This window comes from Notamacropus eugenii, chromosome 3 (assembly GCF_028372415.1).
Source record: "Notamacropus eugenii isolate mMacEug1 chromosome 3, mMacEug1.pri_v2, whole genome shotgun sequence".
Taxonomy (NCBI): Eukaryota; Metazoa; Chordata; class Mammalia; order Diprotodontia; family Macropodidae; genus Notamacropus; species Notamacropus eugenii.
The window spans coordinates 377840790-377868608 of NC_092874.1; the positions used below are offsets into that span (position 1 = coordinate 377840790).

At 40.4% G+C, this 27819-nt stretch overlaps 1 protein-coding gene across 4 annotated transcripts in view; it reads left to right on the plus strand.

Moving 5' to 3' along the window:
- The first annotated feature begins 1181 nt into the window (after nucleotides 1–1181).
- ZNF629 (zinc finger protein 629) overlaps nucleotides 1182–27819 on the plus strand; it is a 33218-nt gene continuing 6580 nt past the window's right edge. Inside the window, exons 1-2 of one of the 4 annotated variants that reach the window (XM_072597548.1) lie at nucleotides 1182–1263; nucleotides 2672–2728. The gene's annotated coding sequence lies outside the window, so the exon portion shown is untranslated. Of the gene's footprint in view, nucleotides 1264–2671; nucleotides 2729–26912; nucleotides 27010–27182; nucleotides 27317–27819 lie in introns of those variants that run through there. The other 3 variants (XM_072597550.1, XM_072597547.1, XM_072597551.1) reach the window with 3 other exon arrangements.

The following is a 27819-nucleotide window of genomic DNA, read 5'->3' on the forward strand; positions in this document are numbered from 1 at the left end:
CCTTGGCACACAGAATGTCTTAATAATGTGTGCTGAATTTTATCACATGAAAATAGGAGGTTTTTTTCACACTATATTAAAATATATATTATTTTTAAAAATCTATGAGATGGTCTGAGGTTCCACAGGTCAGCGGATGTTGTGGAGACCCTCCAAGACGCCAGAGGATATAACAGGGGAGGGGAATCTACGGCCTCGAGGCCACATGTGGTTCTCTAGGTTCTCAAGTGCGGCCCTGAGGGCCTAGAGTGCCACATATGGCCTCGAGGCCGCAGGTTCCCCAATCCTGGATACCCTTCACCATCCTGGGAACCCCTCGGATTCTCTCCATCTCCCTGCGGTGGGGGATACTTTTCTTAGCACACCCCTTTCCCCTTAAGATCCTCACCCCTGGGATGAAGGCTCTGACGACTGTCCATGCCCCTGCCAGTGGAAGGCAGACCCAGTTTTGTCTGGGACTTGGGAGAAGGGAAGCCGGAAAATGCAGAACTTGGTGGCTGACGTCCTTGGGCACAAGTTCAGGCCATCAGATCTGTGGTAACTCACTCCATCTCACCCCAGACGGAACTGGAGCGTGCATCGGGAACAACCGGTTTACTGGAATGAATCCCGGACGGTTCCGCCCCCACGATCACCGACGGTGCCGCACCGGGAAGGCCGGACCAGCAGCCCGGTCAGCCCGGGCAAGGCGGGAGCTCCGTCCCAGCTAGAAAGAGAACTTTCTAATTCGCCGCCTCAAGCCCCACGTGCGCTCTGCTGCCAGACACCTCCGACACTGGGCAAGCCTGAACCCACAACCCGACTAGCCAATCAGGGCGCGCCTCGGCCCTGCCTTATAAGGGTCTCCTCCTTCTGATTGGCTACCCTTGCAGGGGCAGGTAGCGAGGGAGAGAGCCCGGTCAGCCCGCACGCCGAAGAGCGGTTCTTTGGGAGGTCACTTACTCCGGAGGAAACCGAGAGCCACGAGCCTTAGCCCCAAAGCTCCGCCTCTAGGCCCTTAGGTCCATCCTGATTGGCTCGCCCGACTTCTCTCGCTCCTCCTCCCCTGCCCGACCCCACCCCCGAGCACGCGCCGCTCGGGAGCACACGAACGGTTGGCTCTGGAAGCGCGCGGTCCGGGGCTGCAGCCGTCGCCGCCCCCTCCTCCTCCCCTTCTCCTCCGGAGGCTGAGGTCGAGGACTGAGGGGGGCTGCCAGCTCGGGGCGAGCGCCCCCCCCGCGCTCGCCTTCGGCCCGGACTCGCCCGAGCCCTGCCTGCCGCGTTGTAAGCTCCTAGCCGGGGAGGGGGGCCGGGGAGAAGGAAAGCCTGGGCCCCCGGGGACGAGCCTGGAGCCCTCCCCGAGGCGTGGGGGAGGGGGTCCGCTGTGCGATCCGGGCCGAGAGTCCGCTCCTCTCCGGGCCTCTCTTTGCTCATCTGTGAAATGGGAGGAGTAAGTAAAGCTGCCCGTAAACCCGAGGGGCCGTGGTTCAGCGGTCAGCACGCAGGTGGAGAGAAGGAGAAGACTCACCTGTGTAGGGACCGCCCGCAGTGTACACGGATTTCAGAGTTAGCATACACATACTACCACCAGCCCCAGGCAGGGCGCGGACTCTAATGCCTCTCGGACAGAAGAGGAGCCCGAGGCTCAAAGATGGAATGACTTCCTAAAGGGCATTAGAACCCCATCTAGTCACCAGGCTTGGGGCCCCGGGCTTGCTTTCTACAGTTGTCAACATAAGCAAAAATGGATAAACCACTTTTCTCTTTCCTGGTCACTTAACCCTAGAAGGACCAGAATTTAAGAACACCTGGAAAGGCTGAGCACATTTTTAAAAACTCTTTTTCTTCCTGATCGCACCTCATCCCATTCCAATAACTAACCACCTTTCAAATGGCAAAGTCGCCTCCCAGTTTTACTTTGAGATTCTCCCTCAGAATTCACTCCTGTGATGCCATTCTAATAATGATACTAACTCAAGTACCGCTTCAAAGTTTTCCAAAATGCTTTTCTTGCCTTTTGAGTTAGGTGGTCCTGTCATCCCCATTTTATGGACAAAGAGGTTCACCAATTTGTTCAGATCAGATAACAAGTGGCAGAGCTGGAAATTAAACTCAGGTTTTAGGACTCTTAAGACTTTGCATCTAGATTGTCAAAACCTTAGACCTTGGTCCAGGATCATGAGACAACTGCCCACATAGTGGATATACCTGGTCTCAGACACAGGCAGTCCTGTGTTCAGTCCAAGTTCAGTTCAAGTCCTGCCTCTGGTTATGTGACCTTGGGCAAATCATTCAACCTTTTAATGCCCCCCAGCCAACTCTCTAAGATTAGAAGTTGCAGAACAGATGCCAGCTGATAGAGGGATTTTCCTCACTGAGAGTTCCCTATGCCAATGAAATTACACATCTGACCGAAAAAAAAAAAAAACCAAGGCTACTAAGACAAGAAAAATGACAAGTATTTTTGTATTAATATAGATTCTGCGTGTCTAAATAATAGCACAGGTTCCAGTGTGGTTTTCTGGATTAGCTCTCCCACCAACCCTTCTCTGAATTTGAAAACTTGCTGCCCCCTTACGATGCCCTGCTTTGGCCTCTATTGTACACTCTGCCCAATTACACTGTGTGAAATCAGGAAGAGCAGTTCTCCAGTCTTTCAGCTTGACTGGTCCCATTGCTGCCTCATTTCTAGGTCACATGGGATGGACCTGGGGTGGTGAAGAGAAGGCAAGCCCACAGTGGAGTGGAGGTAAGTCCTGCAGTTCCATAGATACAAGGAAAAGTAAATAGTTGTGAGAAAATTGAGCTATATCTGAGGCTAGGTATATATGATAAGTAAGTGGCAGGAATAACACATAAAATAAGAAGGATGGGGGGGGGGGTGTCGTACTCTTTTTTTTTTTCCTTCCTGGACTCAGGTAAACCCATGGTCTCTTAACTTTTTAGTATGGCTACCTTGGTAGGTTGTTACCTTTGAGCAGAAACTCCCCTATTTTAGTAATAAGGAAAAAGGAAAATTGTAAAGAGCATTGAAAGGTTCGTGATTATGAGACGAGGGAACTGATCCTCATCCTTTAGATTTTTGGAATACAAGGGGAAAGTCGAAAAGCCATCCATTCCAAGCCATTTTGTGACCAAGCATAAGAGTTATTTGTCAGAGTTTCGTCTTGTGTTCCTCTCATTGTGTGCAGAGGCAAGAATATGAATAGATTCTTCTCTTTGAGGAGCTACCTCTCTTTTTGCCACCTTCTTTCCTTGCACTTAGGATAGTGTAGATGGGAAATTAATCACTTTAGATCTGGGCTACCAAGCAGAGCTGTAGGCCTTGAGATTCAGCTTTTTTTTTTTGCTGGTGTAAACTGGAACAACCCTGCTAGTACTGAAACAGAGTACTAGATTATTCCTTTCTCCAATCTGGGGACCCTTTACCCTGGACTCAGGTATGACTCAGGTATGTAATTGTACCAGGTTCAAACCTAGGGAGGGTTTGGCCACTAATGAAAAGGGGGAGATTCATTTTATGCACATTTCTGCTTGTCAAATCTTTATCACCTCATTTGGAGGGAAAATTTACTTGCAGCTTAGGTTATGGTTTCAGGTTTCTCCCTAAAGGGGGGTGGAATAGAAAGTACTGTACAATATGAAGCAGATCTGAGATATTTTATTCCTACACACAAAAGAAATGCTAAAAGTAGAAGACTGTTTGCTACTATTATTCCCATTTTACAGTTGAGGAAACTGAAGCAGACAGAAGTTAAGTGACTTGCCCAAGGTCACATGGTTGATAAGTGTGTCTTGGTTGGGATTTGAACTCAGGTCTTTCTCCTCCCAGCCCCACCTTCTATCCACCACATAGTTGCCATATAACTACTATTAGAATCTGCTTGGAAGCTTAAATCTCTAGAACCTAGAGCAGTTTGTGGAACTGCTGATTAGATACATTTACATTTCATTTTGGCTCTATACTTTCAAACAATTCCTGGTACGTATCTGCTTGTAAAATGGTCAAGGCTGTTCTTTCTGAGAATATTGAAGTAGTCATCAAGGACTCCTTACCTGTTACCATTTAGTACTAACTCACTGAGTCTAGTATCTGTGGACCTGTGGCACTCACAAGTTTGCCTCCAAGTGAGGACACATAAGTACACATTTGCTTAGGAAGAAGAAAAAATGAAAACAGCTTAAACTCAGGCTTGCCTAGGTAGATGCCACATACTCATGGATATATAGAGGCTGAGGTAGGGGATAAATAGGACAAGGCCACCCTTCCTCTACTCTGGAAGTAGGTCCTGATGTGATTAGAAACCAGAAAGGAAGAGAGGTGTCACTTCCTTTGGAACATCATCAGCTCTTCTGCCTCAGTAGGTAATAGGGGAGCTCTTCTTTCTCTCAAAGTGCCCTAGGTTCCCAAAGCTCCTTACCAAAATCAGGAATGGTTTAGGTCTAAGCATGTCCATGCCTCATGGATGGTGCTTATATTCCAATTTAACCTCCTCTGCAGTGGTATGATCTCCTGCATGATGGTACTTAGTCCTCTCCAGAGTTTTTTTACCTGAAAAGATCTTGAAAGACAAGTAGGTGGAAGAGTATCAGATAAAATCCAATGATCTTTCTAAAATTTTCAGCATACTTGACCTCTCTGTAACTATTGATATCTGTGATTATATACTTTCTTGGCTTCCATGACAGTGCTCTCTGCTGGTTCTTGTACCTGTCCGATCACTTCTCATTCTCCTTCTCTGGAACATTCTTCATCTCTCATTCATTAATCATGGGTATCCCCAAAGATTCTTTCCCAGGCCCTCTTTTTCTGTATTCACTGATATCATCGTCAACTTCCATGGTTTGAATGATCTGTTCAGCAAATGACTCCTGAATTTATTGCTTGCTACACACTGGACATGGTTACCAAGTTGGCATTCAAACTCAGCGTGTTCAAAATTGAACTTATCTTTTTCCGTCAAACCCTCCTCCAGACTTCCTGGTTTCTAAAGAGGGTACTTACTCATCATCTTTCCAATTTCCTAGCTTTGCAGTTTTGGAGTGACACATTATTCTTTTTTCCCCCTTGTATGCATTTGGTTTCTAAGTCTTATTGATTTTACCTCCAAAATATTTCATGCCCCTATTGGGCTACTATAGGATCATAGCTGTAGAGCTTGGAAGCATCTTAGAGATTCTCTAGTCTAGTCTCCCACTTTACAGTTGAGAAAACTCAGAGCCACCATCCTAGTTCAGACCCTCATGATATCTTGCCTGGATTATTGTAACAGGATTCTAATTGGTCTTCTTTTTTCTAATATCTCCTCTCTCCAGTTCATTCTCTTCACAACTGTTAAATTAGTATTCTTAAAATACATTCTAAAGATAGCGCTTTCCTGCTAAAACCCTTAGTAGCTTCCTTTTTTCAATAGGATAAAATAGGATAAACAGGTGTTTAAAGCTCTCCGGCTCCTATCTCTCCAAATTCATTTCATATTACAGTCCTTGCCTTACTCTATGATCCAGTCAAACTAGGCTATCTTAGCTGTTTTCTGAACTCAGCATTCCAGCTACAGTGTCTATGCCTTTGCATAAACTACTACCTCATACTGTCTATATCCTAGGGAAAGTGCTGGGATTTTCTGCCTTGTGGAGTGAGTGTGATCATTCTCTTTTGTGGTTAAGACATCCTACCTTGTATATGAACAGATGTTCCCAGAGAGACGCTTCTTTTCTGCCAAAATTAAGTCAGAGATCTTATTAGGCCTCTGACCTATAGAATATGGGTTCCCAAATTTTTTTGGTCCTTGTACCCTTTGGCTATCAATGAACCTTCCCATACCTCCATTCAATATAAAGGAAAATAAATTCTAGAGTTTACTAAGCATATATACATATATATATATATGAAATAGAATAAAGAGGGTTTTTAAAAATCAGTAACACTTTTATTTTGTATGTAACTTTTTGGTATCACAACATTGTTAAATGTTCATCAGAAAACAATAAAATAAATTAGGGAGAAACCCTGATTCCTTTTTTGTCAACAAAAGCTTTCTCAGTATAGTTTTTGAAAGATACATATCATATTTGTCTTCCTGTTTGTTTCTTGCTTTGGATTTCATTGAGCATAGGATTGGGAATACTTTTTCACAGAGATTGGTTGGTTAGTTGTTGTCCTTCATCTTCGAAGATGACCAAAATGACATCACCATGATAAAGTGAAATTTCAGCGTGTCCGACTGTGGCTGATCAGACCAATACAATCTCGGAATGCTTTACCACAGCTTGGGGACAGACAGTCCGTGTGAATATTTGGGGTGGATATCCTAAATTTGCACATCCTGCGTTTACTTTGTTCTGTCTCAAGTCTGCTTTGCTCAAAGAGCACAGCACCCTTTCTGATGTGGGCACACCATTCTGCGCGGTCCTGTGCCAGTGTTTCCCATGTTGCACAGTCAAATCCAGAGTTCTTGAGAGAGACCTTAAGAGTGTCATTGTATCGTTTCTTCTGGCCACCATGTGATCGCCTACCCCATGCGAATTCTCCATAAAATAGTCTTTCTGGCAACCATACATTTTGCATTCCAACAATGTGGCCAGCCCATCAGAGTTGCGCTCTCTGAAGCATAGTTTGAATACTTGGCAGTTCAGCTCAAGCAAGGACTTCAGTGTCTGGTAACTTATCCTGCCAGGTGATCCTCAGAATCTTCCTAAGACAGTTCAAATAGAAGTGATTCAGTTTCCTGGCATGGCGTTGGTAGACTGTCCATGTTTCACAAGCATATAACCGTGAGGTCAGCACAACGGCTCTGTAGACCTTCAGTTTGGTTGTCAGTCTAATACCTCTTTACTCCCAAACTTTTCTTTGGAGCTTTCCAAACACTGAGCTAGCTCTGGCAATGCCTGCATCAATCTCATTGTCAATGTATACATCCCTGAAGAGTACACTACTAAGGTAAGTGAACTTATCCACAGCTTTCAAAACTTCTCCATTTGTTGTAACTGATGGTTCCACGTATGGATGGTATGGTGGTGGCTGATGGAGCCACCTGTGTTTTCTTGGTGTTAATTATTAGGCCAAAATTAGCCCAGGAAGGAGAAAATTGATCCATACTTTGTTGCATCTCAGTTTCAGAGGCTACATTGAGTGCACAATTATCTGCAAACAGAAAATCATACGCCAACACTCCCTCCACTTTGGTCTTGGCTTGTAACCTTTTCAAATTGAAGAACTTACCATCAGTACAGTAGTTGACCTTGATGCCATGTTCATCCTCATTGAAGGCATTTGTCAACATGGCTGAAAACATCATGCTAAAAAGCATGAGAGCAAGCACACAGCCCTGTTTCACTCCATTGGTGACTGGGAAGGCACAGGAACATTGTCCCCTATCCAGAACCCGGGCAAACATGCCATCATGAAATTGATGTATGGTGCTGATGAACTTCTCCAGGCAACCAAATGTTGACATAGTTTTCCATAACCCCTCATAACTAACAGTGTTAAAGGCCTTGGTCAGATCTACAAACGTTGTGTACAGACCTCTGTTCTGCTCCTGGCATTTCTCCTGGAGTTGTCAGGCAGCAAAGACCCATATCGACTATTCCTCCGCCCTTTCTGAAGCCACGCTGGCTCTCAAGTAGATGACCATCTTCCAGGTGAGGGATCAATCTATTAAGGAGGACTCTAGCAAAAATTTTGCCAGCAATGACTAAGAGAGAGATCCCCCTGTGATTGTTTCAGAACAATGTAATTGTTACAAATGAAATTAAAGCCTTGTGAGCACATTTATTAAGAGTGGCACATACTTATTCAAGGTTATGCCAAAAATTTTGATACTTCAGCAGTAACCCAGTGAAAGATGGCTAATTGGTCCTTATCTGCTTCCCTTCTTATCTACCAATTTTCCTGACTATTCACTCTAGTCCATATACCATTTGTTGTTTCCTTCTCCCTTATTGCCCCTTCTCTTTCTTTATTCACTCAGGATCCTTCTATTTTCTGTTTTTCAGGTACTTGGCTTTTATAATTGATCTGTTTATTTACTAATGAAATTTTTATAGTCATTGTTTAGTTTTGAGTAGTCTTCATATCAACCAGTTTGTCTCTAGTTTATACCCACAGAATATATACATAAACTCTTTCCCTTTTTCTTAATTTTATTTTCAATTCCAGTTTATTGCCCTAATTTCCAATTCTCTACTACCACAAAAAGAGTTGCTCTACTTTTGCACATATGAATCCTTTTCCTTTTTAAAAAAATTCTCCTTTAAGTATAGATCTAGTAGCAGTATTTCTGGATCAAAAAGTAGAGTTCCAGATTGTTTTCCAGAGCAGCTGGACTAGTTCACAGATCTACCATCAGTGCATTAATGAACCAATTTTCCCACATCCCTTCCAGCATTTGTCACTTTTCCTTTTCTGTCATGTTAGCCAATCAAATGGGTGTGAAGTTGTACCTCAGAGTTGTTTTAATTTTCACTTCTCCAGTTATTAATGATTGAGTTTTTTTCCCTAAATATGACTGTTGGTAGCCTTTATTCCTTCTTCTGAAAATTGTTCATATCCTTTGACCACTTACCCACTGGAAATGACTCTTTATTTTTTATAAATTTGGTTCAGTTCCCTATATATTTGAGAAATGAGACCTTTATCAGAGAAATTTGCTGTAAAAATTGTTTCCCATTTTGGTTGCCTTTGTTTTATTTGTGCAAAACCTTTTTAATTTATTTAATCAAAATTATCCTCTCATAAACCTTTCTATCTCTTGTGTGGTCATGAGCTTTTCCCCTCTTCATAGATCTGATGGGTTCTTCCATGCTGTCCTCATTTGCTTCTGATTTCACCCTAAATTATGTACCTGTTTTGACCTTATCTGCATATATGGTGCAAGGTGTTGATCTCTGCTTAGTTTGTGCAAGATTACTTTCTATTTTTCCCAACAGTTTTTGTGAAATAGTGTGTTCTTATCCCAATAGCTGGGATCTCTGAGTTTGTAAAACATGGGTTACTGTGCTCATTTGCTTCTATATATTGTGTGTCTAATCTGTTCAATAGATCCACTACTGCATTTCTTATCCAGTATTAAATTGTTTTAGCGATTACTGCTTTGTAATGTAGTTTGAGATCTGGTAGTGCTAGGTCCCCTTCCTTCTCATTTTTTCCCCCATTGATTCCCTGCATATTCTTGACTTTTTGTTCCTCTCAGTGAGTTTTGTTATTATTTTTTTCTAGCTCCATAAAGTAATTCTTTGGTAGTTTGGTTGGTATGGCATTAAATAAATAAATTAACAGATAATATTGTAATTTTTGTTATATTGCCTCAGCTTAGCCACAAACAATTTATATTTCTCCCTTTATTTAGATCTATATTTGTGTAGAGTGTTTTGTAATTGTATTCATGTAGTTCTTATGTGTGTCTTGGCAGGTAGATGCTCAACTGCTTATCATGTTTGTAGTTATTTTAAATGGAATTTCTCTGGAATTTAAATGGTTTTGTTGGTAATATATAGAAATGGTGATAGTTTGTGTGGGTTTATTTTATATCCTGCAACTTTGCTAAAGTTGTTAATTATTTCAGCTACGTTTTTAGTTGACTTTTTAGGGTTCTTTAAATATACCACCATATCATCAGCAAAAAGTGATGATTTTGTATCCTTATTGCCTGTGCTTATTCCTTCAATTTCTTTTTCTTTTTATTGCCTTACTGTTTTATTGCTGTAGCTAGCATCTCTAGCATAAGACTGAATAATAATAGTGATAATGGACATAATTGCTTCACCCTACCTTATTGTAAAGGCTTCTATTTTATCCCCATTACAAGTAATACTTGCTCTTGGTTTTAGATAAATAACTACTTACCATTTTAAGAAAAGCTCCATTTATTCTTATTCTTTCTAGTGTTTTTAATAGGAATGGGCATTAGATTTTGTCAAAAGCTTTTCCTGCATCTATCGATATAATCATGTGATTTTTGTTGGTTTTGGTTATGTTTCCTAATGTTGAACCAGCCTTCCGTTCCTGTCTTAAATTCTCACCTGGTCATAGAGTATGATCTTTGATACATTAGCCTAGTCTCCTTGCTGGTGTTTTAATTAAATTTTTTACATCAGTATTCATTAGAGAATTTGGTCTACAGTTTTCTCTGTTTTTGCTCTCCCTGCTTTAGCTATCAGAACCATATTTGTGTCATAGGAATTTGCTAAACCTTCTTTAATTATTTGCCCAAACAGTTTAAATGGCATTAAATTGTTCTTTAAATATTTGGTAGGATTCACTTTTAAATCCATTTGGTCTTGGGTTTTTTTCCTTAGGGAGCTCAGGGTTTGTTTGATTTCTTTTTTCTAAGATGGGGTTATGTAAGTACATTATTTCCTCTTTTTTAATATGGGCAACTAATTTTTTTTTTTTTTTGCTAACTATCCATTTGATTTAGATTGTCAGTTTTATTGACATAAAGTTGGGCAAAATAGCTTCTAATAATTGCTTTAATTTCATCTTTATTGTTTGTGCATTTATCCTTTTCACTTTTGATACCAGTAATTTGGTTTTCTTCTCCTTTTTTAATCAAATTAGTCAATGCTTTATCTACTTTATTATTTTCCCCCCTAAAGTCAACTTAGTTTTAGGTTTTTTTACTTCAAATTTTATTAAACTATCCTTTGATTTCCAAGATTTCTATTTTGGTATTTAATTAGGGACTTTAAATTTGTTGGTTTTCTAGTTTTTTACTTCCATTCCCAATTTGTTGAGCAGCTTTTTGTCTCTTTTATTTATTAAAGCATTGTTAAGGAGTCGCCTGAACTTGTCTTTTTGAGTCGCCGCATTTTCAGAGCATGAATTTTCCCAAAGTGCTGCTTTTGACTACACTCCCACAGATTTTGGCACGTGGCATCATTGTGGCCGGTACCCTTCATGAAGTTACTAGTTGTTTCTATGATTTGTTTTTTGACCCACTCATTCTTTAGGATTAGTTATTTAGTTTCCAGTTTGTTTTTAATCTATGCTTCAAATGCTCTTTATTGAATGTAATTTTTGTTGCGTTATGGCCCCCCAAAAGTACATTTAATATGTTTTTCTGCATTTGTGAGGTTTTTAGGCCTACTACATGGTTAATTTTTGTGAGAGTGCCTTGTTTTATTGTATTTTGCTTTATTTCCCTTGGCAGAAATCTTGTTTTTTGAGAGTTGGAGGTTTGTGGCAACTCTCCTTCCATCAAGTCTGTTGGCACCATTTTTCCAACATCATGTGCCCACTTAATGTCTAGGTGTCATATTTTAGTAATCCTCAAACTATTTAAACTGTTTTCATTATTACTATATTTTTTATGGTGATCTGTGATCTTTGTTGCTACCATTGTAATTGTTTTATGGTGCCATGAACTGCACACATGTAAGATAGTGAACTTGATAAATGTTGTGTGTTCTGGCTACCAGTTCTCTCCTCTCTCTACCTCTCTTTAGTTCTCCCCATTCCTTGGGACAGAACAATATTGAAATTAGCTCAATTAATAACTATAATAGCTTCTAAGTGTTCAAGGGAAAGGAAGAGTCAGTCAATGCTGCAAACTTCATTTCTGTCACAGCCACTACAACTTTCAGCAACTACCACCCTGATCAGTCAGCACCATCAACACTGAGGCAAGACCCTTCACCAGCAAAAAGATTATCACTCACTGACAGATCAGATGATGATTCGCATTTTTTTTTTTTAGCAATAAAGTATTTTAAAATTAAGGTATGTACATTGTTTTTTTAGCCATAATACTATTGCACACGTAATAGACTGTCGTATAAACATAACTCTTATATGCACTGGGGAACCAAAAAACTCTTTATGACTCACTTTATTGCAAAATACACTTTATTGAGGTAGTCTGGAACCAAACCCACAAGATCTCTGAAGTGTGCCTATACTCCTCTTCATTTCCAGTCAATATTCTCCAAAGGACTATCGTATATAACTTTTCTAAAATTCTATTTATATCCTCAGCTTTTAGTTTATTTTACAGTTAGATTTATCTGAGTCTAAAAGGGATAAAGTGAGATCTTCCACTAGTATAATTTTTCTCTCTATTTCCTCCTGTAACTCATTTAACTTTCCCTTTGAAAATTTGAATGCTTTCCCATTTGGTGGGTGGTGCAGTGCATAGAGCATGAGACTCGAAGTCAGGAAGACTCAAACCTGGCCTGGGACACTTACAAGACCCTGGGCAAGTCACTGAACTCTGTTTGCCTCAGTTGCCTCAGCTGTAAAATGAGCTGAAGAAGGAAATAGTAAACCACCCCAAGATCTTTGCCAAGAAAACTTCAAATAGGGTCATGAAGAGTTGGACACAACTGAAACAATTGAACAACACCAGAATGCCATTTGGTGCATATATGCGCAATATTGATACTAATTCATTGTCTACGGTACCTTTTAGCAAAATATTTTTAAGAAACCAACAAAGACATTAAAACCTTGATTAAATAAAATATTTGCATTATAAAGGAAAACAACTTTGAAAGATTTAAAATTATCTCATTTAATTATTTTTTTTTGCTGAGATCATGATTGATATCCTTGCCTTTTTTACTTCAGCTGAAGCATAACAGATTTTGCTTCAGCTCCTTATTCTTTCTTTTTAAAAAATTATGAATTTAAAAAATATGACTGATAACAACAAACATGACTATTTTCATATACAAAGAACAGAAAATGAGAATTACATATAAAACTGACTCAATTACATATAGCTTGTTGGGTCTTTTAAAGTATGTAATAAATTGAACGTGGCACTTCTAATACTGTTCTATTTATATCTGAACTTCCTTCTATATTTTACAAATGTTTCATGAACAGTCTTCTTTTTTGGATATCACCGTTATTCTCCCTTTCTCTTCCCCCCAAATAAACAAAAGTAAAAAAAATTAAATGTGCAAAAGATATGCAAGCAAAATATATCCACATATCAGAAAATTATGTTTTGTACCTCTAATCTATCATTTCTTTCCAGATGGGAGGTATGATTCATCACTGATCTTCTAGAATCATGGTTAACCATGGATTGATTAGAGTTCTCAAATCTTTCAAAGTTGTTTTTTTCCTTTATAATGCAAATATTTTATTTAATCAAGGTTTTAGTGTCTTTTTTGGTTTCTTAAAAATTTTTAAATGTGCACTAATGCTATTATTTAGTTATGTGACTACTTTTGGTGCAGAGTAGTTATGAACACTGTTACCATAATAATGATGAATATAATAACTATAATATCAATGAACATAATAATGATGATAGTGAATCCTGGGCAGGAATAAAATATATCCAAGATCATACTTATCATTTCCCTCCTTCAGTATATTATGTTCATAGCCCTACCTATTCTCCCATTATCCAGGCTCAGAACCTTAGAATCATGTCACATCCAAGCAGTCACAAAGTATTATTTCTTCTTTTTCCACAGTCTCTCTTTAAATTAGACCCTTCCCTTTCATACCTAATGCCACTGCCCTAATTCAGACCTTCATTAACTTTATAATTTGGATTATTGTCCAGTGATGTCCTAACTGGCCTGCTTAGTTGTAGTCTTTTCACTGCTAGATTAATCTTCCTAATGCTTACTTGTTTTTTTTTTTTACATGTCCTTTAACTGTTTAAGAGTCCTTGGTGATTCATGCTGCCTACTGATTAAAATCTAAAAGTTTTAAGGCCCTTCACAATCTGGCTTCAACCTATTTTTCTAACTCATTTTATACTACTCCCTTTCTTTGCTCAACATTTCCACCAAACTGCATTATTTTCACTTCAAACAAAATCTAGGCTTTCCTACCTCTATGCCTTTGCTCACATCATTCTAATTATATTCCTTCCCCGTTAATTAATGAAATTCTACTCAGCTATCAAGTCCAAATTATCTTTGATTAAGTCTTTTTCAGGTAACACCAGCCAGAAGTAATTTCTCCCTACTCTGAGCTCTCATAGTACTTTGTATCTCCCTTAAAGCACTTGACACATTCTATTTATGTATCAAATTATTTCTGGACATATTTTATCTCCTCTGCTAGATTATAAATTCCTTTAAGATAGTTATTCTATTTTATTTAATTTTACTTCTCCCTCAGTAACTAGCTGAAGACCTTCTGCATGGGAGATCCTCAGTAAATGTATACTGTTGAATTTAATGGCCCATTTGTGTATAGTGTCACCTTGTGGCAAGCCTTGTGCTGCATTCATTCAACAAATCTTATTGAACATCTACTATGTACTGGGTACAGTGGAATATGATATAAAGAATATGGTCCTAGCTTTGAAGGAGTTTACAAGGTAGTTAAAGAGACAAGAAATAAACACATGAGAATATAACTAACAGAATAAGGTAGTATATCATAAATGTCAACTGAATGTATAGACGAATATTACAGTGAGTACAGAATACAGAAATTATTCTAGGTTGAGTTTGGTCAGGGGAGGTTTCACAGAAGAGGGCCTCAAAAATGAGTAAAATTTAGATAAATAGTGAGAAAATCAGGAGATTCTTTTGAGGGAAGGACAAAGAGAATGGTGTAACCAAAAATGTGCAATTGGGAACTCACAAGGAATGAATTCAGACACGGTGATTTAGACCAGTCTGGTTGGACTGGAGGGTTTGTATAGAGGAAGGGTGGTCTCTTTTCATTACAATTTACTTCAACACTGCTGCCAAATTGATACATACATAACATTCAGATATGCTCATGTCAGTCTTTATTTAAGTGGTTCTCAGTGGTTCTGTTGTTTCTAGGATAAAATATCAATTCTTCTGTTTGGCAGGTGGATGCTAGGGACAACAGACCTTTCAAAGAAAGAATCGATAGGACTTGGTTATGGAGCAGGGAAGTGTTCTATTCCTGAGTAACTGGATAATGAAAAAGGAAATTTGGAAGGGGAACGCAGTTTTGGGGGAAGACAATGAAATTAGTCTTAGGCATTTTGGTTTTTTTAAAAAGGCTAATTTCTTGACGTGGCGTAAATATTGATCATACGTAGAAGGGAAGTTACAAGAAATGGGGGAGATTGACAGCAAGGCAGAAGAGCCCTTGAATCCCAGAATAAACTTATCTGTAATAAGTACGGTAAAGGAAAGTCAGAGAAAGGGTCTGAAAGGGGGCAACAGGAATGAATGAATCTTTACACAGTGTAATGCCCCCTTACCTGCTGAACCAGTAGAGGGCGATCTCTGCAGGACTGTGTTGACCTTATTCTTCCCAGGAAAAATACATGGGATACCCAACAATCATCTTAGTCTTAACTGGGCTATCAAGGAATGGGGAAAGATACAGACCTGAAATGAAACAGCATATTTGTTTGTTCAAACTAGGCCAAGGAGAAGCACAGGACAGGAAAGTGGAGGAGAAAACAAATGAATAAGCAAAGGAGTCAAAGAACTCTTGGAGAATACTATTCTTTTTTCACTCTTTCCTTGGAGATGTGAAAATTGGAGTTGACCATCTGCACTTATCTGGGTCTAGTCCCGGTCCCTTCTAAAGCTGGTCTTAATATTCCCAACCATGCCAAAGTTTCTCTCTTTCTATGAAAGAGTGGTCCTCCAAACCCCAACCTTTCCCTTTCCAACTCACAGCTTGGAATGAGAAGAGACAGGAAACTGGAAACAGTACATTCTAGCTACAACGGGAAATCTCAAGGGGGCGGGAGAGGAAGGGAACTCAGAAACCCTGGAGTCTGGGACAGAGACAGGAAGTGCCTCTCTAGGAGCCAAGGTTTCTGCCATCTCAGTGGGAATAACCCTTTACTTTCCACCTGCCGAAGGGATAATTATGAATAGGAGTTAAAAGTGGTTTTCGTTTCTCTTGTGAGCAAAAAAATCTGCTTATATTTTGACTTCTTTAAAAAGAGGAGTTGAGAGGTAGTGCGACCCCATTTATCAAATTGAACCAAAGGGCATCCTATAAAAAATTTATTTTTAAAAATCCCTTTAAAAAAAACTTTCTAGCATTGCCAGACTTAAGTGTAAAAAAACCACAGAAAAGCATGACGAGTTGGCTCAACCCTGAGGAGACTTTTGCACTGTACATAATTTAGCAGCAGAATAAATGTCTTACAAATAACACTATCCCTGGTAAATAGACTCAACCTTGTCCTAAAAGGAAACTCTGTAGTTCAAGATATGAAAACATCTAGAGACAATAAAGCATTGCATCGTATGCTTGAAGATTTTTTTTTAATGCTAAACCTTCCAGTTTTTGCTATTTTCCTGCTTGCATTCTTGTTTTCCAGGTAGGGGTAGCTGTTCTTTTCAGTAACTTTGAAGTTCAGGGTTCTCTTGCTTATGATGTGCTAATTAGGTTTAGGGAAACAAGGGTTAGTCTCGCCATACTCCCCTGCATTCCAGAGCTTTTTCAAGTGTAAATTGTGTATGTGTGTGACGGACACTGCAGATGCATAGTGAGCTGGGCTCAGAATTAAGTAGGAAGAAGGTGAACTGGATTGCACTAGGGAAATTGTATAGAGTTTACAATAACCATCAAATTTATGCAGTCAAATCTAAGAAGCATTTCTTAATGTTTAGGACTCTGCTAGGCACTGGAAAGACTAATAGAAAATGAAGAATGGTTCTATTTGAGGAGGAGAAAAAGAGTACTAGGAGGTGAATCAAGAGTCTTCTCATACGAAGTAGCAGATGACTTGAGCCCTGAAGAAAGCTAGGAAAGAGAGGTCAGAAAGCTTTCTGGGTATTTGAGAAAGTCTTTGAAAAGGTCAGAGAAGGAATGTTGGGTGGAGAATGGCAAGTAGACAAATTGGTTAGAATTTAAAAGAGGTGTCATGTGCAGTAAGCCTGGACAAGTAGGCCAGATGGTGAAGGACTTGAAATGCCAACAGAGGAGCTTTTATTTTATCTTTAAGGCAAGAGCCACTGAAGGCTCTTGAGCAGGGAATGCTTTAGGAAGGTCATTTTGGTAGTTTTATGAAGTTTGGTTGTAGAAGGGAGAGTCTGGAAACTGTCACAAGAGTTCAGGTAAGATATGAGAGTACCATCCAGGGGACATATCTGAGGTCTAGTTGAAGATGTACAACAGGCAATTGATGCAAGATTGGAGGGTGTATGGAGTGTTCAAGAGTCACTAGCACCTCTGGTGTGAGGGCTTGCCAAGCCCTTTTCTGGGCTGCTCATCCACTTATGGTGTCTATGTGGCACTCTCATCTCTGGTTCCACGAAGTTGTAGCATGAGCAGAGACCATGCCCCAGTAAAACTATCTTGGCAGATAGGCTAAACTGGGTTGCGGGTAAGCTCAAACCCTTCAGTAAGTTAGGGGAGTATCTACCCCATGCATGTGAAGACTTCCCCTGGAAGAATGGGCAGATGAGAGCAGTTTCTTCCAACAGCCTTCAGGTACCATGGAGCGCTTAGACATCCTGGTCATCCACTGCATCCTGGACTATTGCCAGTCCTCTCGACTTTTGTCTTGCCTCTGGACTTTGATGACTCAGGAAGAGAGAGTGAGACTGACGACTTTGTGCAACTCTGCCTCATTTAAATCTAGGTCACACACAAGTCAAGACATCATCATTGGCCCTCTTCAAAAATGAAGGACAAACACTAGCAAGATTGGACATTAGGATCTGGAAGATAATAAAATCAAATTGGAAATATTTGTTATTTATTTTAAATAAACTTATTTATTTTTAACCTTATTTTATATTTTGAGTTCCAAATTCTCTCCTTCCCTCCCACTCCTCCTCTACCCACTGAGAAGAAAGCAAAATAATATCAATTATATATGTGAAGTCATGCAAAACGTATTTCTATGTTAGCTATATTGCAAAAGAAAAGGCCAAAAAGATCAAGAAAGCAAGAAAACGATACTTCAGCTTGTACTCAGTTCACCAGTTTTCTTTCTGGAAGTGGATAGCAGTTTTTCATCATGAGTCTTTGGAATTGTCTTGGATCATTGCATTGATTAAAGTAACCAAGTCTTTTGAAGTTAATCATCATTACACTGTGCACCGTGATCTCCCAATTCTTTTTACTTCACTTTGTCAGGTCATGTAGGTCTTGCCACGTTTTTTCTGAAATCCCTCCCCTTGTCATTTCCTATAGCACAAAAATACTCTGGCACAATCATATGCCACAACTCAAACAGCTGTTCTCCAATTGATGGGTACCCCCTCAATTTCCAATTTTTAGCTACCACAAAAAGAGCTACTATAAATATTCCCGTACATATAAAGTCTTTCCCCTTTTCTTTCATTTCTTTGGGATACAGACCTAGTAAGTGATGTTGCTGGGCCAAAGGAGTCACTGGATCACTGTTTTATAACCCTTTGGGCATTATTCCAAATTGTTCTCCAGAGTAGTTGGACTAGTTCACAACTCCTATAGCAGTTTATTAGTGTAGCTTTCTTCACCTCTTTCCTTCCAGCATTTGTGTTTTCTGATAAGTGTGAGGTGATACCTCAGAGTGGCTTAAATTTTCATTTCTCCAATCAACAATGATTTAGTGTGTTTTGTCATATGACTATAGATAGCTTTGATTTATTCTTCTGAAAACTGCCTATTCACATCCTGCAATTATTTATCAACTGGGGAATGGGTTGGAATTCTTTTAAAAAAAAGACAATCCAATCTGGTAGAAACATAGGCTCAAAATCATTTCAGTATTGGAAAAGGGGTTGTTGCTATTTTTCAGTTGTATCTGACTCTTTGTGACCACATTTGGGGTTTTCTTGGCAACTGGAGTGGTTTGCCGTATCCTTCACCAGGTCATTTAACAGAGGCAAACAGGATTAAGTGACATGCCCAGGGTCACATATCTAGTCTGAGGCTATGTGTTCATCCTTCATTGCCGAAGAAGACCATGTCGTCAGAGAAATAATGACATGACTTGCACTTGACTTTGTTTTGAGTAAGGGAGGGCTGTGCAGGTCACCAGCCTCACTTTTCCTCTAGAGACATCTGAATCCAGTGACCAGATATTCATCAGGATGACTGGAGATGACCCAGGATGAGGCAATCAGGATTAAGTGACTTGCCCAAGGTCACACAGCTAGTGAGTGTCAAGTGTCTGAGGTGAGATTTGAACTCAGGTCCTCCTGACTCCTGTACTGGTGCTCTATCCACTGCACCACCTAGCTGCCCCTAGTCTGAGGCTGTATTTGAACTCATGAAGATGAGTCTTCCTGATTCTAAGCCCAGTGCTCTATCCACTGTGTCACCTAGCTATCCCAAGGGAAAAGGGGTACTGGATCTCTTTAAAGAAACTCAATACAAGTAGAAGGAAAGTTCCTAAAGTACCCCTGAGAAATTAAAATCTAAGATCTCACTATTTTCCCCAGATCTTGTATAGAGTGAAACATTTAATTAGAAATAAGAATGGGCACTGGACCAGTCTACTAAGGTAATTTCTCTCCAACTTAGAATCTTTGAAGGTTGTCTAGTGTACTGAGGCATTAAATGACTTGGACAGGATTACATAGCTACTATGTGTCAGAGATGAAGCTTGAACCCAGGTCTTCTCAACTCCAAAGTCAGATTTCTGTCCCCTAAGTTATGCTGTCTTCTATTAAGACATAAATAAAAAGGGAAACATTTTTGAGCAATAAATACATTCTTGCCTTCATACACAAATAAGTGCAACCATCTTCAGGCTCTAGGGGGCTTATAATTGAATATTTCCTTAATCCTCGTTATTCTCTCTGTAGCATATTGGAGAAAGGACACAGTTACTTTGAACTCATGGCCCAATAGTAAAAATATTAGGATGTAGTCTTGTCCACTTTATTGGGACTTATATAATCTTCTCTGGATTCACTCATGCACAGCAAGGTCAGAGCTACATCTGAAGTGCGAGCTTCTAGGGTACCCCTTATAGTTTCAGGTATGTACTGGCAAAAGTTTTCATTCTGGTATGTCCTTCCCATCTAGTGCCCATGCGCTCGATTCTATCAGTTGGCTTTTACAAAGAATATTTTTTTTTTTTTGCACAGATAAAGCAAAAAGAGAAGTATAAACATTTCTACATTTGGGAGCAGGAATGGAGGGCAGCATACTTTTCCTGATATGACCATTGCCTTTGGGGAGTGTGGGCTTAAGCTTAATGCATTTTCTGTATAGCATTCATCCCACTAAATGTGGCATAGCTGATAGATAGATGAATCTCCATCTCTGTTACTGTGGAACTGGGCAGGGCAAATCACTCAGTTCTTTGCTTCACACTGTCTGATTTCTGGAAAATTCTGGCTTGGATTCTAGCACCCAGACTTCTGATGGCTTGTTTTCCAGAACTTCTGAACTTCACAAGGTTGCAGCCCTCTCCAGTCTCCTTAACCTAAAGGCAGGAAAGGACAGCCAATTCAGAATCAGAAACAACAGCAGGGCCAACCACTCTTGGCTTCATGTTGGCTCTGGGTGAGAGAGGGCTTGAGGCCCCTTCCCCCCTACCCTAATAAATCCACAACAGTTTGGCCTCCTGAAATGCCAGACTTACCAGAGAAAAGAAGAAATGTTTTAGCCAGTTAGTGCATTTTTAATGTTCTCCTGGTTCCAGCTCCATAATTCATCAAAAAGCCTGGTAGGGATTTTCTGTATATGCTTCAAAGACTTCAGCCAAGTATCCTGTGCATTCACATAAGAGTGAAAGGCTGTCCTCCCACCCTTACATGTGGATGCCTCTTGGAGTAGGCTGGTATTCTGTTGAGGATCTGATGGCAGGCTGGAGATTGGAAGCCTCTGACTGCGTTCTGGGATACTTCAGGATTCTTCCAGGATCCCTGGGTTCATGAATGCCATGGCAGGGTGGGAGGCAAGGGGACTGCTCTACATGCTCTTGCCCTCCCCTTTACCAAATCCATCCAATGTATGCATGGTTGCCTTTAGCAGTCCTGCTTTTGAAGCTCCCCTTCCCCTCAGTCTCTTCACTCAGTACTTCTGGATCTAGATAGTTTCTCTCATTGATGACTATTTCCTGCATCCCAGAGGAATTCTAGGGAATGAAGTCTTAGCTCTTATTCCTCAGCTGTATCCCTGTGTCAGGAATTTTGATGTCATAGATTTGATAAAGTAAAGAATTAATGTGTAAAATATTAACAATTTATTGATGTGTGGTGACAAGAACGTTGGAATAGCTGCCACTGTTTTCTCTCTGACCTTTGGCAAGTCACTTAACCTTTTTGAGCCTGGCCTGTTGAGATAAGGGTAAACTCTCAGGTCCTTTTAAGTTAAAATTTCTGTGATTCTGTGATTCTGGAATATGGTTGCACCTGCAAGGGAGGCTTAAGAAAGAATTGAATGCTTTGTGCAGCCACAATGTGGAGGGTCACATGCAGGATAGGATATGACTTCTTTCTTCAGAGAGTTTACAACCTCAAGAAAAAAAATTCTGATATGAAACAGGTAATGTGGAATAAGTGCTTCAAGAAGGAAGAGATCGCTGTGTTCTGGCACAGTGTTAGAAGGCTTCATGAAGGACATGAAGTAGACTATAAAGCAGAGTTGTCAAACCTGCAGCCATATATAGCCATAACACTCCGAAGTGTGGCCTGAACCAAATTAAAACATAATTGGGAAATATTTTTAAAAATAAATACAATACAACAAAACATAGATGATGTTATATTTTAAAACTATTAACAGTAGCTCTCAGGGTTCCTTATGTCCCTGTTTCTATTTGAATTTGGTTATGTTATGTAACTATACTGCTTCAAAGAATGTTCTCCATGGGAGGATGTTGTTCTAGCAGGGTGAGTATTGAAAACAAATAGTAAAGGAGCTACGGGGAGGAGCTCAGTGTTACTGACATTAAGTATGTGTATTAGGGAGGAATGGGAAATAAAGATGTAAAGGTAACAAGGTCTCAGGTACAAAGAGCCTTGAATCTGAAGGGGCATGTAATAGGAAACCATCGTAGGCTCTTGAACAGAGGAGTAATATGAAGAAAATTCCTAAAATGGAAAATAGTTTAGGAACTATATTAATTGGAAGGGAGAGACTGGAAATAGACCACTCAAAAAGATGTTGTAGTAATCCAGGTGTGAATTGGTTAGTCCCTGGATTAGGATGGCAGAACTGAGAATAGAGAATGAGTGAATCCAAAAGATATTTCAAAGGAAGGAATTACTTAGTGATTGTGAATGGTAGAAAGTAGAGCCAATGGATGAAGAATACCTTCCAACCTCTGTTGTCTCTTTGCCCCTTCTAATCTTTGACTTCTCCCCATCAATTGGTTTCCTCGCTGTTTCCTTCAAACTTGTGAAATTTCTTTACTCTGGTCTCACTCTCTAAAGGACAGGACTGTTACATCAATTAGCCTCTCACAGTTCTAGGACATCCTGAGGAATATGTAGGGTTTCTCTTCTCCACTGTATTGGCAGGAACTTCCACTGCCTGTGTTTCCCTCCATTATAAAGGGGTGGGGGAACGTCATTTCCCCATGACTAAGCATGTTAGTTAATTTTAACCAATTAACATAAGTAGCTTGTGGAATATTTACTTCACAAGTATACCAAGAACAAATATACAAACAAATACATACTCCCAACTTTGGGGTCATAGTCTCCTCTGTAGTACTTTGGTCTTTGAGAGGGGATTAGGTTTATAACTTAGTTCATTTCTTATGACGTAAGTATTGGTCCCATCAAGTTTGTGTCCAAAGGTAGCAGCAGCACTGCTGGATGAGTCCTTCCCCTGGGTTAGGGTCTCAAAGGTCACTCTCCAGTGCTAGGTGGAAACATCCAGCCTGGATTCTGACTTCTAAAATCCTGTGGCTCCCTCTGATGACCAAGTTGGAGGCCCTACTCCTTGTACCTAGAATAGAAAAAAAAAAGGAATTAAAAGACCAAAGAGGTTCCATTTCTCAGGGGCTCTTCTGGTTTCAGAGGGTGCAAGGATCCAAAGCCCTTCTTCTTAAAACCCAGTTTTTCCCTGGATACCGTCATACCACCAGGATCTAATTGAAGATAAACAATGTTGCACAATGTTGCTAAAACTGACCGGTCTTTTTGAATGCCTCCAAAGCTAATCAGAGAACCTCCTCTTTACTATGTTACCCAAAGCAGTTACCCAAAGTTCTAGCCCAGTGGTGTTACTCTTGGACAGAAACAGTATCTACTAAACTATACATATGGACTCCTTTGGGCCACATATTGACTTAGAAAACCACATATTAATATTATCTGTTTTATTGTATATTTATTTTGTGAAATATTTCCCAATTATATCTTAATCTGGTTCAGCATTAAGTGCTTGTTTGAAACTTCTGCTCTGTTCTGTTCAAGGCATTTCCTTTACACGTCATCATAATTCTCCCAGAGGCATATCCCTAGCTTAGTTCTTGTGGAGATGCCGTCAGGAGCCAGAGCCACACACACAAGTCTTCCCCACCCCTAAAAGGCCTGTACCAGACTTGGCTCTCCATTCTTGCTGTCCTTTTCCCCTCCTCCTTTTCTAGGCCAAGTTACTAGAAAAAGCCACCCATGCCCATTGCCTCCGCATCTCCTCTCCACAACCTCTTCTACAGTCTAGTTTCTTGATTCTTCACTCAACTGAAATGACTTTCTCTAAAGTCGTCCATCTCCCTTTATTGTTCTGACAGTCTTTCCCTGGTCCTCATCTTTATTGACTTGTCTCTTTGATCTGATACTGCTGTTCACTCCATCCTCCTGGGTACCATGGGATTTTGTCCCAGTCCTCTCCCCTGGTTCTTTCTACCTGTCTGACTGCTCTTTCTCAGTATCCTCTATATTCTCTTCACAAATCTGGAAATGTTCTTCAGGGTTTGGAGTTGACTCTTCTTTTCTGTCTATGCTTTCTCTTTTGATGATTTCACCAACCCCCATTGTTTTGATTATTACGGATTATTTTGATGAGTTACAGAATGAGATATCTAGCCCCAGTCTCTCCCCTGAAATTCAGTCCTGGACTACGAGTTACCTATTGGAAATTTCACACTGGATATTCTGGAGACAAAGCATGTTCAAAACATTTTCTTTGTTCCCCAAACTATCCCTCTTCCAAACTTCCTATTTCCTCAGGAGATATAACCGATCTTTCAGTCCATTGTGTTCTTAACTATGGTGTTATTCTTGATTCCTCATGCTCCTTCATCTGCCATATCCAATAAGTTGCCAAATTTCGATCTTTCTGCTGCCACAATGTCTCTACAGCTGGTGCCTTCCCTTAGTCACATGGCCACAACTTTAGTTCAGGCCCTTGTCACCACTCACCTGGGTGATGGCAGTAACCCCTCGCTATTCTCCCGGCCTCAGGGAGAATATCTATCTATCTGTCATCCATACTGCCACCAAAATGTTTTTCTTTAAGTACAGATCTGACCATTTTAATTTCCTATTCAATAAACTCCAGTGACTCTCTGTTGTCTGTGGGAGCAAGTTTAAGTTCTTTTTAGTTTTTAAAGCCATTCTTTCACAGCTTGGTCCCAGCATATCTTTTCAGCCTTATTGGACATTCTTCCTCCTCCCAATCAAACTGGCCTTCTCTTTATTCCTCACTCATAGCACTCCATTTTCTGTCCCCATGCCTTCACATTGACTGTCCCCAATGCATGTAACATGCTGTCTCCTCACCTCCACTTTATAGAATCCCTCTCTTCTTTTAAGAGATGGTTCTAGTACCATCTTCTTCATAATTAAACCTTTCCTGATATTTTCCCCACCAAATGCTAGTGACTTCTCTCCCAAACTACTCTGCATTTAACTAATTAATATTTATTCTGTGTATACTTATATACGTATTTGTCATGTCCTTTATTAAAATGTAAGTCTTTTGAATAGGGATTGTTTCATTCTTCGTATTTTTAATCCCTAGAGCACAGTGACTGATAGAGAGCAGATGCTAAACTAATGTTTATTAATTAATTGATGATGAAGTCAGTTTGGGACAAATTAAGGTAGAGATGACAAGAAGATATTTATAGGAAAAGATATCCAGTGCCATGTTGATGGTTGGACATGTGGGTACATGAGGCATGCACAATTTTCTATGGCTTGAAACAGCTGACAAAAACCTTTTTTAAGGCAGTAGGGGGCTATTGAAGGTTTCTGAATTCAGGAGTGACTTGATGAAAACATTGTTTGAGGCAGTTTAATGTGGCTGTAAGTAGAGGATGATCGGAGCAGGGAGAACTGATAGAAGGGAGAGGCAGACATCAATTAGGAAGCTGATGTGTAATAGTTTGGGTTAGAGATAATGAGGGTATAAACTAGAATTGTAGATTCTCAGAGTTGGGTGAGACCTTACAAGTCATTGAGGACAAATCTCCCACCTCATGCAGCAATCCCCTTTATAGCATCTGTGATAGGGGGGCTTAAAGAGTTATGATTAAGGAAATGGGCTTAGAAAAAAATAGGTGGGTTCAAGAAACTTTATAAAAGAAGAATCCATGGCACTATAAAGGGAGAGGGGGGGAGACACGGAAGCAAGCAAAGATAACTGAGTCTGAGAGACTAGGAGGAGGATGATACCATTAAAAGAAATAGAGAAATCGAGAGGAGGTTTAATCTTGATTAGGAAAAGCAGACAAGTACCAGTGGAAGGTCTACCCAAGTGATTCCCATTTCCTAGAAGTGGCATACTTGGCTTCTCTTTAGCACATTACATTTGGGCAATTAAGATGTGTGTCTGGACAATGGCAGTGGTATTAGGAGATAGAGAATCATCTGCATCCTGCCCATAGGGAAGGAGGATTAGAATAGTTACCCCACTAAATCAGACTATTGGGCCACCCAACCAAGAGTTTACCAAGAATGTTTATGTAAGCAGAGTGAAGAGGAAGAAAGACACTTTTGGGAGAGAAGGAGAAGGCCATAGAAAAGACAGTTGATACTGATTTACCACCTTATGGTTACTCAATTTTTATGTATGTTGTCTCATTTAGCCTTCACAATTATCCCTTTGAAGTAGGTAGTATATCATATTTTCTTATATTATGGTATATTATATTTTGCTGAGGAAATTAAAACTTAAAACTAAAAGGTAAATGAGGTGTCCAAGGTCTTATAGCTCCTAAGTGTCAAAGACACGTGAACTCAGGTTTTCTGACTCTAAGTCAGTGCTCTGTTTTCTACACTTGGCTTTGGTGAACAGGGATTGTAGGAAAACACAGAAGGGAAGGATAGTTATCGTTGGGGTGGGTGGAGATATGCAAAAACAAAGGCCATTTTTGTCCATTTAACTCCAGTTAAAATGGTAATTGGGATTCCTGAGTATCCTACTGTCCTTTAGAAAGGAAATCCTTATGATCCTATCGGTAGAAGAGTGGGGAGAAATATATTTGGAAATGAAGGTGATCTGGAAAGGAAAGATATCAGTAAAACATTTAAAAATAAAATATTTTATTCTGTGTTGCTGCCTGAACCACCTAAATAACCAGAAAATACACAACTAAGAGTATTATTGAAAGAATTTTCAGGAATGTGATTACTTTTAAGGTGTGTGAGTCTGGGGTATAGGCAAAACATGGCGCATAAAAATATTTTGAGACAGAATTAGAAAGGCAGAAGGTCTTAATTTTACAAATGAACAAGAGGTAAAATAACTTCCTTCATTTCTCAGAGCTCCTTACTGGTGGAGCTGGGACCCAAATTCTCATCATAGAACTCATCAAGTGCTAGTTAAGTTAGTTAATAGTTAATATTTCTCATGCATTTAATTTGAACAACAATTTAATATTTAGGATATCCTCCTGCGCTGTCGTGTACCTTTCTGTTTCCTGGTCCCTGGATCAACTCTCAAGCCCCATGCTCCCTTCTGTTAATATAAGAATTTCTACTCTCTGCTCCTAGCTCCTGTGCTCAGTCAGTCCATGTCCTTCTCCATGTTTGGACCCAGACAGAACAAGGATAGGGTACTGCTGAAACATCTCTGGGAAAATCAGCATAGATGGATCAGATATCCAGTTTTCTGGAAAATATTGCCATGCCCTACTTAGAAATGAGAAGAATTGAATCAGGAAATATTTTCGAGTGTTTGAGTTTTTCCTTAAGCCTTGTCTCCGCCTCTAAAAGTCCTCAAGCTCCTGCCTCCAGACCTTATTCTTTTCTTACAGTGTAAGAGTGAGTACCGATTCCCAGCCCCCTGACTTCCACTGTTCCCCTTTTTTCTGGTGCTGTGGGCAGTGAAGGGTTAAATCCCATAGAGCTGGCGCTCTGTCTCCAGGCTAGAGGGGCCCGGGAAGCTGGGGTCACTTCCTGCTCCGTCCCAGTCACCCTGAACTGGTCCCGGGTCCTCAGACTGGGATCGCCCCCTGAGAAGGACCTCAGAGTCCTCAGCATCTAGCCAAAACCCTAAGGCAGGATACTTAAGGGGTTAAGTCCCCTGGGGCTGTATCCTACCTTTCAGCTTTTCCCAGCCCCCAGAGCCGTGAGTCGGGGACACCTGGGTTCATGGGAAGTGGGGGCGGTCGAGAGGGGCCTGAGTGACCTAAGGGGGAAAGACAAAGAACCTAGGAGGACTGGGAAGCTGGACACCTGGGTTCTGGAAGCTGTTAGGAATATCCTCATCCTGTTCCCCTGGGTGGGAGGCGGGGGCTGTTAGGGTGGAGGGAGAGAAGGAGAGTGCTAGAGGATTCTGGGTAGAGAGAGGGGGTCTAGGCTGATGGGGAGGACTAGAGGCTTGAGCATTCTGGGAAAATGGAATTAAACCTAAAGAGGGACTAGGGGTTATAGGGCAGGAACCCTTTAGTGAGTGCTTCAGTTCTGAAAGGAGATCTGGGAGCAAGGGAGCAAGGATTCTTGGTGGCGTCAGGAGCTGTGGTTGTAGATTGGAAGATTAACTAGGAGAGAATTGGGTTGGGGGGTAGAACTCCTGACTTCTGCTAGAAGAATCGTGTATTGGGATGAGTCAGGGCCTGGAGGTTAGGGTAT